Here is a 13,772-nt window from a genome sequence, read left to right as displayed (position 1 = left end):
AGCTCTCCTTTGGCTCAGCACACTGATCCATGCATCATGGTACCTCTGCCACTTGCAGGGTCAGAAATCTGGGCTGCCTCATGCAGTCCCAGAGTCCTGTCAGTGCTCCAGCCCTGTGCACCAGTCTCTACACCGAGGGCTGTGCAGCTGCAGCGATTCCCTTCAGCTCTGCTTTCCTGGACCCACTCCAGCCCTGTGCACTGACCCATTCAGCGAGGGCTCATGCCGCATGCAAGGTTGGGGACCTGCGCTGCCTTGTGCAGCTGCTGAGGTTCTGCCCATTCTCCAGACCCTCACCAGTCTTATGCACTGAGGGCTCCTCCTTGTGCAAGGTTGGGGACCTGTGCTGCCTCATGCAGCTGCCATGGCCCCTTTATCTCTGCCAGCCCTGTGCACTGACCTGTGCACCAAAGGCTCCTGCCTTATTAAGGACTGGGAACCCACGCTGCCCAAGCCCCGTGCACCACTTTGTGCACCAAAGGGGCTGGGCTCCTGCCTCATGCAGGGTTGGGGATCTGCACTGTTTTGTGTAGCTACTGAGGTCCCATCCACCTTCCAACCCTTTGTACACTCTCCCATGCACCATCCCTATGCTCTTCTCATGATTACTGGGATGCAGCCATCTGTTGCTTCTGCCTCCCCAGAGGCATTTTCAAGGTGCTTCTGGGGCAACAGCTGACCAGCAGGGCAGAGCCCTTCTGCAGACCTCATCTTTGTCATCCCTCATTGAAGCTGCCTGTATGCTCAGCATGTGAGCTTTTATTCCCCCTGGAGGTTCTGCCCTAGATTGGGAATGGACCACTGAGGAAACCCAAGGGGTTAGTTTCCTCTCAGGTCCTCTCTTTTGTCTCACCCCTGGGTCAGGGTGGGGCTGCCTTCCTTCTGCCTGCCCCTGATTGGTGGGGAAGGAAAAACTGCCTCCACCAATAGAGCCAGAGACTTTATCAATCTGTGCTGCTGGTGAGGGGGAGGGGCACATACCCCCCTGGCAGGGCCATCCCTGCCACTGCCAGTGGCTTCTGTGGGTGCTCGCCAGCCCTGTCCCTGCTGCCACCGGTTTCTGTAGGTGCCTCCCCAGACTCGGGAGGCACCAGTTGCCCATGACCTGCTGCCTTCCTTTTAATTAGATAACTGATTTCCCACATGAGGGAAATCAGTTGGAGAAGATATAATTTAATACAAGAATAATATAGTAGCTAAGGAACTAGCTGAAGGGAACAAGATGACAGGTTGTTTTGAAAGGGGGAAAACTATGAACTTGAACAGAAATTATTCCTGAAGATCCTCAAGTTGTATCTGGATACGTATTATTTAACATTTGAATTAACGTTCTTTGAAGTAGCATAACTTGGGGGTTATGTAGCCCGGCAGGAGTTCTGAGAGCTGACTTACAGGGCACTCTATAGTGATGGTAGTAGGTGGGGCTAGGGGCAGTGGGTCTTGAGGCAGCCTCATGTTGCTGCCTGGGAAGATGGTGCTGCTATGGGGTGAGGTGTTGGTGTGGCCAGCAGTTGCTAGGTATTGCTTCTACTCTACTATAGCTACTGAAAAGATAGTCTTTCTTATCATGCCTGGTAAAATGGTGGTTGCAGTAGGGACATATGAGAGGGTCCCTATATTTAGTGGCTGCTTATTTAAACCAAGCTTTTGGTTGTGCTGACACTTGTACACTTCTACTCTGCAGCTCTAGCTCTTCACCCAGGATTAGGTTCATGAATCTGACTCCCCCTGGGTGCTGGCCAAACCGGCACCTTTCCTCACAGTAGGTTTGGCCCAAGGTGTAAACCTTACCTGTTACACCTCTGGTTCTTTCCATAAAAAAGTAGGATTTTGCTCATGGAAACCATTGGAAGTTTGGGGGGCATTTTTTAATACAGAAGAGAATCAGAATATCATATAGGAAGAATTTAGGTGACCTTTTAAGAAATGTAAAGACCTTTAACTTTATTATAAAGTATAAAATTGTATACTATGGGACTAATAATGATAATTTCTACTGCCTGCTAGATATCTGTCAGTATAGTGCAGATTATAGATAAGGTGAAAGCCTGAGTACATTAGTCAATCACAGGATGTCTATGAGCTGCAAATATACTGTCACCTTGCAGGGGAGGAGATCCTGAGAAGAGACAGGAAAGGTAGTTCCAGTAGAGGGGGAAGTATTAATGCTATAGAGAGGAGAAAACATTGGTCTTGATCAGCCATCCTATATACAATTTGATCCTCTGTGTTCAAGAAAGCTATTAGGAGGACTAAGGAAATGGAAATCTTGTTATGAAGGAGATGAAAAGAACCTGAGTTGTTTAAATTCACTAAATGAAGGCTGAGAGGGGAAATGATTATCTGCTAGGTACGCATCACAGAGATAAACACCAAGGAGGGAAAAGTTAAGATGCATATCTAAAAATACGGTTTACACATAAACAAATGGATAAAATCTGGCAGACCTAAATTGGGCTGGGCATTATACAATGGTCTCTATTGTTAGAGCATTGGGATGCCATTCTTCATTTGTATGGCTGACTTGGAGCAACAATTTTATAAATCCAGTTTCAGGTTAATTAACCAAGTCTAATGTTCTTGAGGAAAGGGACTGTGTCTCTGCAATGTCACCATCAAATCTGTATAGAGGGCAGTGTGTTATGTGGTCCGTAGTTTGATCAAGATTACCACAGTCATATTTTGCAAAACTCCTAATACACCATTTGTGCATCAGGTGACAGCAGAGCCATGCCTGGTTCAAATCCAATTTAGAGCCTTCCATGTTTTGTTTGTGGAAGGTCAAAACAAGGAGGCTTTATTTATGGGTCAGAAATTAAATGTTTATTCCAAATGGTTGTTTTATTCCACACTTTCTTCCAAGCTGCTGTGCTGTTGTGTCCTACAAGTACTTCTACATGTGTCCACAAATGGAATCTGCGAGATGCCATTACAAGAAATGGAAGCAAAAATCCTAACTACTTTTTATAATGCCTCACATCTATTCTCGGCAAGACCTTAGAAAAAAATCATAAAGGGTCACATTTGCAGGGGGCCAGCAGGTAACAAAATGTTAAGGGGCAATCAGTATGGGTTTTATAGCAGGCAGATCCTACCTGACTCACCTGGTCTCTTTTTATGACCAGGTCACAAGGTGCTTAGATGCAGGAGAGGAACTAGATATTATTTACCTGGATTTAAAAAAAGCTTTTGACACAGTGTCGCACCCAGTTCTTACAAGCAAACTCAGTAGCTGTGATGTGGATTTTTTTTCACCGTAAAGTGGGTAAAAAACTGGGTTATGGGATGCACCCAGAGAGTAGTGGTGGATGGGTCAGTTTCTCCCTGGAGGGGTGTAGGCAGTGGTGTCCCACAAGGCTCTGTCCTTGGACCAGTGCTGTTTAATATCTTCATTGGTGATTTGGATGAAGGTGTTTGAAAGAACCTTGTCCAAATCCGCTGATGACACTAAACTGTGGGATATAGTAAACACGCTGGAGGGCAAGGAGCAAATTCAGGCAGATTTGGATAGGCTAGGGAAGTGGGCAGATCAGAATAGGATGCAATTTAACAAGGATAAATGCAAGGTGCTACACCTAGGGAGAGAGAATTTACAACCACAGCAGTGAAAAGAGATCTCGGAGTCCTGGTAGACGCAAAAGTGAACATGAGTTGCCAGTGTGACGAGGTAATAAGCAAGGCTAACCTCACTCTTTCTTGCATCAGCAGGTGCCTCATGAGCAGGTCTAGGGAGGTGATACTTCCCCTCTATGCAACACTGGTGAGGCCACAGATGGAGTACTGCATCTAGTTTTGGGTGCTGCGCTTCAAGAGGGATGTGGATGACCTTGAGAGGGTCCAGAGGAGGGCTGCTCGTATGGTTGAGGGCCTGCAGGGAAGACCCTATGAAGACAGACTGAGGGACTTGAATCTCTTCAGCCTCCACAAGAGAAGGCTGAGAGGTGATCTTGTGGCTGTCTACAAACTCATCGGGGGGGGGGGGGGGACGACATCAGGGAATAGGGGGCACTCTGTTTACCAGGGCACCCCTCAGGGTTACTAGAAATAATGGCTACAAACTGAAGGAGAATAGATTTAGATTGGAGATAAGGAATAAATTCTCTCTGCCTACATCTCCTCATTGCTATGATAATAGTGGTACTCCATTTAACTGTTTTCTATGTGTATGGGGTTGTCTGGAGAATGTTTGGAGGGGCCAAAGATACTCAGTCCAGTGTGCAGTGCTTTGTGCTGTGATCTGAGCCTGCAGTTGGTGTTCCACTAATGTTATATCTTTGCATGTTTTTAGACTTGCAGGTGAGTGAGATTCAAGGAAGTGATGATAGTGATTAAAAAGGAACTTCAGCCTGTAAAAATCGCAGGGTCATTATTCACTGGCTGAGAACTATTCCCATAATGTATTGATTCATATTGCATACACTTTCTGAACAATTCACTATATGAAAGCTGAACTAAAAACAAGTTTCAGTTATTGGATTAAGAATATAGCAAACTCTTTTGGAACACTGAAATCCTGAAGAACTATTAGACAGATGGTAAAACAAATATTTGCATGGATGATAGAATTTGAACCCTTAAGAACTAACATAACTGCAATTTTTTTCAAGATATTGCTGATGGAAAATCTAGATTTTTTTTTTTTAACTAGCTATTTGAAAATAGAGATACTTTACTTGTAAAGGAGGATATTTTTATTGTAAAAGATGAAGTATTATACAATTATTGCAGTCAAATCAATTGTTCAGACACTGTATATAATTATAAAAATCATGTTCTTTTTATAATTTTTTATTCCAAGATATTGCTGATGGTCCTTTATTTAAGCCACTCTTCTCCTCTCCATTTCCTCTTTCCCTCCACCTGTCCCCCCTCCCCCTGACAATAAGAACCTTTGTATGAGATTATTCCTTTTGCTCATTTTGATGTCTAGTAGGCACACTGTTATGTGCATGCCAGGCATTACTCACTTTTATTCATAACACACTATTTCATTCAAGTCTGAGGTATATGAGAGCAAAGAGACTGAGCACTTTTCACATGAGACTATTATGTACTATATGTAAAGATATACAGGTTTCCCTCAGTTTATGCGGGTTCTGTATGTGCAAATTTGCTTTTACATAGGCAGTGAGGAGCACAGCCTGGCAGCTTGGAGAGCTTGCAATGACCCTTTTAATGCCAAAAATATGTTTATATGCAAGGTCAATTCACTCTTATGTGATTGGTGTGATGGAAGCCCACAGTCGATTGCTTTGTGCAGTGCATTGTGGGAGTGACACACACCAAAATGTAGTTTCCTGTGTGGATCTGTGCTCCTCGCTTGTTGTCTGCGACATGTGTTTCTGTAGTTGCCACCACTACCCTGTGCTTGTGTGTACTGTCTGCTGTTGGTGAGTACCAAATTTGTCTTGTAAAAGTGGTAGAAACTGATCTGGGGGTCAGTACAGTCGAGGTCTTGGAACCATATCCCTATCTGTTACATTGTAAAGTGGGTTCCTTTTATGCAAATTTGTGTTATGTTCCCTTTTCCAGGAATGCATGTACAGCATAAAGTGAAGGAAACATGTACAGACGAGAGAGAAGGTGGACATATGAGAATCCTGTGCCATGAATGAAAGAGAATGCTCCCCCTCTTTTTCCCCATCTCCCAAAGAGGAAGTTTAAGATTGATCTTTTTTTTTCCCCTACTATATATTTTTTTTCCCCTCATGTATGTCTTCTAGTTTGTAAAACCTTAATTTCTAACATATTGCAAGAAATTTGGATTGTAAGAACTTTTCTAATGTTATAATTAACAGCAAAATATCAAATCAGAACAAACCCTTTTCAGGTTTTTCCCCTGCTAGCTTAAAGTTTCTGTGCTAAGATTTTCAAGAAGTGGTGGCAAAAAGAGCATGATACAAAATGGTAATACAATGTTGAAGTCTTGGTATTTCTATTCTGTGTGATTTTTTTTCTGCATGCTTTTTGGGCATTTAATGTCAATCTTGTGTCATGAGATGAATCATGTTTATAATGACAGTTTAAAAAATCTCATATCTGCTCTCCCCCCTCCCCCCCCAATTTTGTATTCCAAGGGTGTATTAGTATGGATGCTTAACAGAAGATGTTTAATGTTCTTAAAATTTATTACAACATTAAGAATTACTGTTGCATGAGAGTAAATACTTCATATAGAGGGACCATGATTTAAGCATTAAGTAGTTTAATACTTTACATGGGAGGGGAAATCAGGCAGGTTTTCTGTGAGTCTGCTTACCTTGAAAGACTTTGGCTCAACAACTCCTAAGCAAAGTGTAATTATAAATGGATCAATGTCAGAATGGCAACAGGTTTCAAGGGGGGTTCCTTGGGAGTCCAGTGCTGCTTAAAATACACTTATTAATGATTTGGATGCCAGCATACAGAATGTCCTGATCATGTTTGAAGATGACAGAGCTGGGAAGAACTGCCGAAACTTAGGAAGGTAAGAATAGATTTCGAAAGGAACTTGATAGATTGGAGAACTAGACTAGAGATGACAAAATAAAGTGTAACTTAGACAAACATAAGGTGCTATTTTTAGCACTAGTAGAGAATGGGGGATACCTGGCTTGGTCAGTAGGTTTGCTGAGAAACATCAAGGGTGCAACATGACACAGTCAAAACAAAGTAATAAAGATTTCCAAGAGGAGGGTGGATAAGCATTTGAGAGAGTTGATTTTAAAATAGCATTCCTGCATTTATATAGGGATTTGGACCAGATAAAACTTGGTCTCCTCTTCCAAACCTATATTTCTTTGGCTTTATGTAGAAGGGTCATATTAGGGGTGTAACTCTGGTCTTCAATACTCTGAGAAAGAGGTTGGAGTCTTCTCTATACAGTGGGAGCAGAGTTAACACAATTCAGGGGTGTATTGTTGTCATTCTTTCATGTTTATGTTATGGTAACACACATGAGTCAATGACATCACATCTCCATTGAGCCAGGCCCTCTATGAGAATAGAAAAAAAACACACTCTGGCCCAAAAAGATTACAATTAAACTCATTTATTACTTTTACGAAAGAATTGGAACAGTTTTGGGGCAGGAGAGATGCAACAAAATAAGTGGAATAGTCCATCGGGAGCAGTAACTACAGTTCATCAGCTGCCTAGCTATTGTGTTTGGCTGATAACACCAAAGTAGTTGGGCTAGCCTCCGTGTGTGCTGCAGATTGTGGGCTTCTAGGTACCCTCCTCCCCATGTGGTGCAGTTTCACACTCCCCCGTCCAAGGCTATAACTAAGGGTGCCTACAGACATTAGGGCCCTGCTCTAACTAGTGGCATTTTACATAAAGGGGAGGAAGGGAACTGGCAGCATGGAACTGCTGACTGCTTTCAATAGCCAGAGCTGGGAAGGGTGGAAAAGAGCACCCTTGCCCTACAAGCCTCCCCTGATGGAGTATTGGAGGGAGCTGGGCCAGGCCCATCAAGCAAATGGGGGAGTCCCTTTTCCCACTCCTTGCCTGGACCTCTTCATAGCAACAGCATGGATCTGCTAGATGATTTGAATGGCCAGAGATGGGGGTGGGAGGCAGGGAGTCCTCTTAACTTGTGGGCTAGCTAGACTCTTCCCAACATCCCAGCTGGGATAGCTGGGCAGGTTGTGAGGTGAGGGGGCTCTGGGCCATCCAGTCCTGCTCTTCCCACCCCCCAGTCTCTAACCATTCAAAAAAGTTGGCAGCTCTGTGTTGGCTGCTTCCTCCCCATCCTTTCTGCTCCTCCCTCCCCTGCTGACAGCCCTGGGGTGAGGCTGGACTTGTGCTCACCAGTACAAGCAGCAGCCCAGCCCCACAAAGCAGGAAAAATTAACCCTGGAGGAAACGCAAGTTCCCTAAGGCACTCTGCTTTAGAGTGCCATAATCCAATACCTCACTTGTGCAGGGTTTATTTTTTCATTTGATCAGCCAATTTAAAAATTGCTTTGCAGCTATGCATGTATGTGAAATCATGGCTGTAGAGCACTTTCAGGGGCCTCCTCTCACAAAGTGTAACTTGTGTAAGCACTTAAAATGCCTTGGTTGCATCTTATATTAATATGTAAGTAAGGAACACAATCTTAGTAAGGATCTTATATCTTAGTAAGGAACCTCTTTCTGTGTTCACAGTTGATTTCTTCCTATTCCTATTTCTGTTTTATTTCTCACATTCAGTTTCTCCTCTCTGAGGGAACTGTACCTCTACCCTCTCCCATGACCCTTTTCATAGTCATAGAAGTAGGGTCGGAAGGGACCTTGTAGATCATCAAGTCCGACCCCCTGGCCTGGGCAAGAGAAAACTGGGCTCAAATGACCCCAGCCAGGTAGACGTCAAGCCTCCTCTTAAAGACCCCCAGGCTAGGAACCATCACCACTTCCCTTGGAAGTTGGTTCCAGATCCTAGCCACCCTGACTATGAAGTAGTGCCTTCAGATGTCTTGTCTAAACATACTCTTTAACAATTTGTGGCCATAATTCCTTGTTACCCCAGGGGGTGCTAGGGGGAATAGGGTCTCTCCCAAACCCTGCTGGCCCCCCCTAGTGAGTTTATAGATGGCCACCAGGTCCCCCCTCAGCCTTCTCTTGCGAAGGCTGAACAGGTTCAGGTCCTGTAGCCTCTCTTCGTAGGGTCTCCCCTGCTGTCCCTGGATCATGTGGGTGGCCCTTCTCTTGACCCTCTCAATGCTGTCCACATCCCTCCTGAAGTGTGGCGCTCAGAACTGAACATAGTACTCCAGCTGCAGCCTGACCAGTGTCACAATGAGGGGGAGGATCACCTCCTTGGCCATGTTTGAGATGCATCTGTGGATGCATGACAAGGTACAGTTAGCCCTACTGACTGTGACCTCGCATTGTCGGCCCATGTTCATCTTGGAGTCAGTAATGACTCCAAGATCTCTTTCTGCCACTGTGCTCTTGAGAAGGGAGTTTCCCAGCTTATAAGTGTGCTGCCTGTTCCTACTACCCAAGTGCAGCACCCTGCACTTGTCAGTATTGAAGCCCATCCTATTTTCATTAACCCACCCCTGTAACCTGTCCAGGTCCTGCTGTAATCTGTCCTTCCCTACTAGTGTGCCTACCTCACCCCAAATCTTGGTATCATCAGCAAATTTAAACAGGCTGCTTTTTACCCCATTTTCCAAGTCACTAATAAAGAAATTGAACAGTGTGGGCCTGAGGACTGAGCCCTGGGAGACTTCACTACCCACTTCCCTCCAGGTCAAAAAAGACCCCTCCACCACTACACTCTGAGTATGACCCTTCAGCCAATTTGCAATCCACCTGAATGTGTAGGCATCAATGTCACAGTCACTTAGTATTTTTTTTATGAGAATGGGGTGGGAGACAGTGCCAAAGGCCTTGCTAAAGTCCAGAAAGACTACATCCACTGTGACACCTGTGTCCAACGCTTTTGTAACCTGATATTAGAAGGCAATCAGGTTCGTCTGACACAACCTGCCCCTAATGAAACTGTGCTGGTTGCCCTTGATCATCATCCCTGCTGCTGGCCCATCACAGATGTGCTCCTTGATGATCTTCTCAAAGAGCTTCCCCAGGATTGAAGTAAGACTAATGGGCCTATAGTTGCCCCGGTCCTCCCTCTTCCCTTTTGTGAAGATGGGGACCACATTGGCTTTCTTCCAGTCATCTGGCACCTGGCCAGAGCACCACGAGGTCTTGTAAAGCCATGCCAGGGGCCCTGCAATAATCCCTGCCAATTCTTGGTCTACTAAATGTCAACAAAACATGTTTTCTTGCACCTTACACTGTAAGTCACACAAATGTTGATCTTTGTTAGTGCTAGCTCAGGTTTGGAGCAGTTGCACTTGAGGGCAGCAGGTACCTGGAGGACTGGAAGGTACGAATCCCTCCCCCCCCCCCCCCCCACACACATTCTAGGTTTCTTCCTGCTTCCCCACACCCAGAGCATTACATATTTATGGTTGCCCACACTGACTTTCTGGTGAAGCAGGCAGGAAAGAGTTAACCTGCCTGCCTGGCGACTGCTGCTATCAGGCTGCTGCTTTTTTTGGTTCAGAGAGCAGGGGCAGTGGCAGCTGGGCAGGCAGGTTAACCCGCCTCTGCCTGTTCCCCTGGGACAGACAGTATGGGAAGCTGCAAGTAATCAGGGAGGGGGAGGGCAGGAGGGATCAGTGAGTAGGGACCTGGGTTGCTGAGGGTGGGAGGGGCAGTGGGCCTGAAGCAGGGGTGGGAGGGAGGGAGCAGGTAGTGCTTATACTAAGGTGTAGCTGAGAGTGGCTACAATTTAGTGTAACATGAGTTGGGTAGCACAGATAGGAGATAATCCTGCCATAGAGTGGATTAATTTTTGGTGCATGACAAGTGCTTAAAACTACTTTTGGGTGGTAATGTGCAGATAATCCAAGTGCTAAAAGTTCCAGGGGCCACCCAAATTTGTTGTGTAACAAGGCCCTTGAATGAAAACAAATTCTCTTTCTCATACTGTTACTAGAATACCAGTGGAGGAACAAGTTTCCTTGAAATAAGCAGTGCTGTCTTGTACCCCACTCCCATCCTGCCCCAATACTATGCTATCTCTTGTCAAGCATAAGAAGTCTATCATATGCTATGTCCCTACATTCTTCACACAGCCTATCTTGACAGCTTCATGTGTTAATGGAGTTTATAGAGAAGGTTATTACAGACAGACAATCCAAGCAGGCTGCAGGGATTGGGGCAAGTCGGCCTGTGTGGGGCCCTGCTCCTGAACATGAGAAAGCCGGTGGCAGATTTGGCTGGGGGGGGAAGGGAGGGGGGCTGAGCAGCCAGATGTGAAGCTGGTGGTAGCATGGAGTCACCATGGCTGCTCTGCCCAGCTCCACGGGCCCCCCAAAGCTCAGGACCTGGGGTTGTCACCCCGATTCGTACTCCCGCCCCCCTGCTAGCGGCAGCCCTGATTACAGCACTAGTGCTGTAATGTGAATAGTAGTATACATTCATTCTTTTGTGTATGAATTAAGGCAAGCCACTTAAGGTCTAAATCCTATTTTGCTTTATGTGTCTAAATGGCACTTAGGTAGCAATATAATTGCACTTTTTGTTATGTATCATTTGGGATTCTAGTTTCCCCTTGTGTGTGAACCTCTTGGGGGTAGAGTAAGCCTCCATCTTCTAGCTCAGGAAACTAGTTATTATTGCACTTGCCCAGAAACTTGAACCCATCTTTAAGCACCCCTGCATCACAGAAACTTGTACTTGTATCTTCTGCTTTCAACCAAAGTTCTGTAACCTCCATGCCATGGGACAGGCATACCCAGGGCCCTCCTCTCCTTTTCATCTTGACAATGGCTAATTGCACCCTGGATTTAACATTCATTGAATAAGAAGCAGCGGGAAGATTTTGTCCCATTAAGAGCAAGGGCTCAAGAAAAAATTGAGTCTGTTCTCCCTTCTGGCAGTCTCACAGCCTTTGACTTCTAGTCTTCCTCCTGGCTCCTTCTTTATTTGCCCAGTTCAATAGGAGGGCCAGAATCTTCTATGTAGTGCTTAATCTGTGGTTCAGTGACTCGCATGCTTTTCTGGAAAGCAGGAGTTGCAGGTTTAAATCTCCTCTTGAGGATCAATACCTGGAGCTTGTGCCTTTGGGTTAAAAGGTATGAGGGATCCTCTTCCTATGACACGTTTATACCCACCAGTCAAGCTTTTTCTTTTGTAACTGAAACAAAAGGCACCTATGTGTACCTGAGCAGTTATATTTCACTGGACAGTTGCACAGTGGGACTGGAGCCCTACTGATCATGCTCAGTGGGACTGTGTGAGCCTGCACAGGTGAAATTGAATTACAAACTATAAGTGCCCAAATCATTTATATGGCAGCACATGTACCATTTAGGAACATGCAGCAGAATAGGAATTATCTCTTAGGCTGAGGTCTTTAAAAACACTTACGGCATTTTTACATGCGTTTCCAATGTAGCGCTGGGTGCTTTAATGAGTAAGCCATGCTAATTAAAAGTACCCATGTATCATATTCATCAATGTCTCTGTGCATCCCCGTGCTGGAAAAAATGGCAGTGGGGTGCTTTGAACTAAAGCTCATCAAATGCATTTTATTTCGAAGCACACTACTGACATTTTCAGTGTGGAATTGCGCGGCAATGCTGATACAGGTGATGCACGAGGCTGCCAGAGTGCGTCAATTTCTGTGCTCCAGCAGGCTTGATTAACCAAGTCTGCTCCAATGCTCTGGATTTCCAGTACATTGGAGCAGGCTCTCCACGTGTGTAGGAGCCCTTAGGTTTCTGTAGTACTGAAGAGATAATTCCTTAAAAGTATTTAGGCAACTCATTCAATTAACTTCAATGGCAACATGGGCCACATAGGTAGCCAAGATAAAATATATATATATATATATATATATATATATATATATATATATATATATATATATCCTTTCTGTCTCCTCTTTTTTTAAATCTTCTTATCCCTTGGGGAACCACTGAAATTTAAATAAACTGATAACAAGAAAAGCTATTCCAATTTTTGGCTAGGTACAAACAGGCTACTAATCACAGCACAAGGAAAGGGTATAGTAATACTGTTCTTACCTTTGTTGGATCTGCATTGGGAATACTGTATTTCACTGAGGGCATTTCCTTTCTATGATAGTGGCAAATTGGAAAGAGTTCAAAGAAGAGAAAGAGAAATGGTTAGATAGCTGAAGGATTTGACTTGTACATAGAGATTAAATGACTTGTTTAGTTAGCTACGCATATATAACACCTAAGGGGATATATGATAACGTTCTACAAATATCTGAAGGTACAAACCCTAAGGAGGAGGAAGAATTATTTAGCATAATAAATGTTATAACAAGAATTAATGGGCTGAAATATTGACTCTGAAGAGTAAGTGAAATGTCCAGGGAGTGAAGTCCTATGCTGTTTCCCAACTAGACTGAATGAAATGCAATCAAGTACAGGCAACCCCCACTTAGGGCTCTTAATTGGTTCCTGAGAAACCGAGCATTAAGTGAAATGAGTGTTAAGAGAAAACAAAAGTTTTTTACTACCCAAGATGGTGACCACAAGTGTTTTTTTAACGACCCAAGTTGGTGACGATGAGCATTATAACGAAACTTGCTGAGTACTAAGCAAAACAGTGTTAAGTGGGAGTTGTCTGTATACGAATAGGAACAATGCTTTGTAGAAAATATAGATTCATAGGGAATACAGTAAGGGACTTTTAAGTGGTCATCCACTCCAGCCCACTACTCCAAGGCAGGAACAACTGTTCTAAAACATGTTCTGAGATGTTTGCTTCCTCCCCACCCTGTCCCTCACAGGTTTGACTAATATAGTCAAACCTGTTTGAGAATCTTTTAAAATGGCAAACATTTGCACAAAAGGAGAATTTTTACCTGGGTTTAGTTTATGCAAGTTCTTGGACCACAAGATCTATTCAGGTAAAGGCTTCCTAAGTGAAAAGTACTAGGCAAAAACAGAATTATATGATAAAAATAAAGATATATATGACCAAGGGAAATGGAGCAGAAAGGATTGACTAAGTTGTATTTTAAATGAGATTTCTACAAGTGGAATTATGTAGTGGAAAAGTGAAGTTTTTGGCATCTGTATTCAAATAAATAGTATTTGTGAACATTTTTCACAAATCACATGAGGAAATACCTGAAATGTCACCATTTTTTTTTCCCCCAAACAGAAATGAACCCATTGCAAAACCCACAAACCTGGCAGAACCTGGCAAAGATATAAATATTTTCATTCATTCTTATACCTAGGAGATGGTAT

General features: G+C 44.1%; 1 long non-coding RNA gene across 1 annotated transcript in view; it reads right to left on the bottom strand.

The window, feature by feature from the left end:
* Window positions 1-13,772, bottom strand: part of LOC109281398 (uncharacterized) — a 140,056-nt gene that overhangs the window by 26,797 nt on the left and 99,487 nt on the right. The window contains exon 5 of the long non-coding RNA XR_009459749.1: window positions 12,570-12,621. This is a non-coding gene — a long non-coding RNA (uncharacterized LOC109281398). The remainder of the gene's footprint in view (window positions 1-12,569; window positions 12,622-13,772) is intronic.

Source organism: Alligator mississippiensis, chromosome 2 (assembly GCF_030867095.1).
Source record: "Alligator mississippiensis isolate rAllMis1 chromosome 2, rAllMis1, whole genome shotgun sequence".
Taxonomy (NCBI): Eukaryota; Metazoa; Chordata; order Crocodylia; family Alligatoridae; genus Alligator; species Alligator mississippiensis.
The sequence above is the reverse complement of the archived record's forward strand: the minus strand, read 5'-3'. Positions and strand labels throughout refer to the sequence as shown.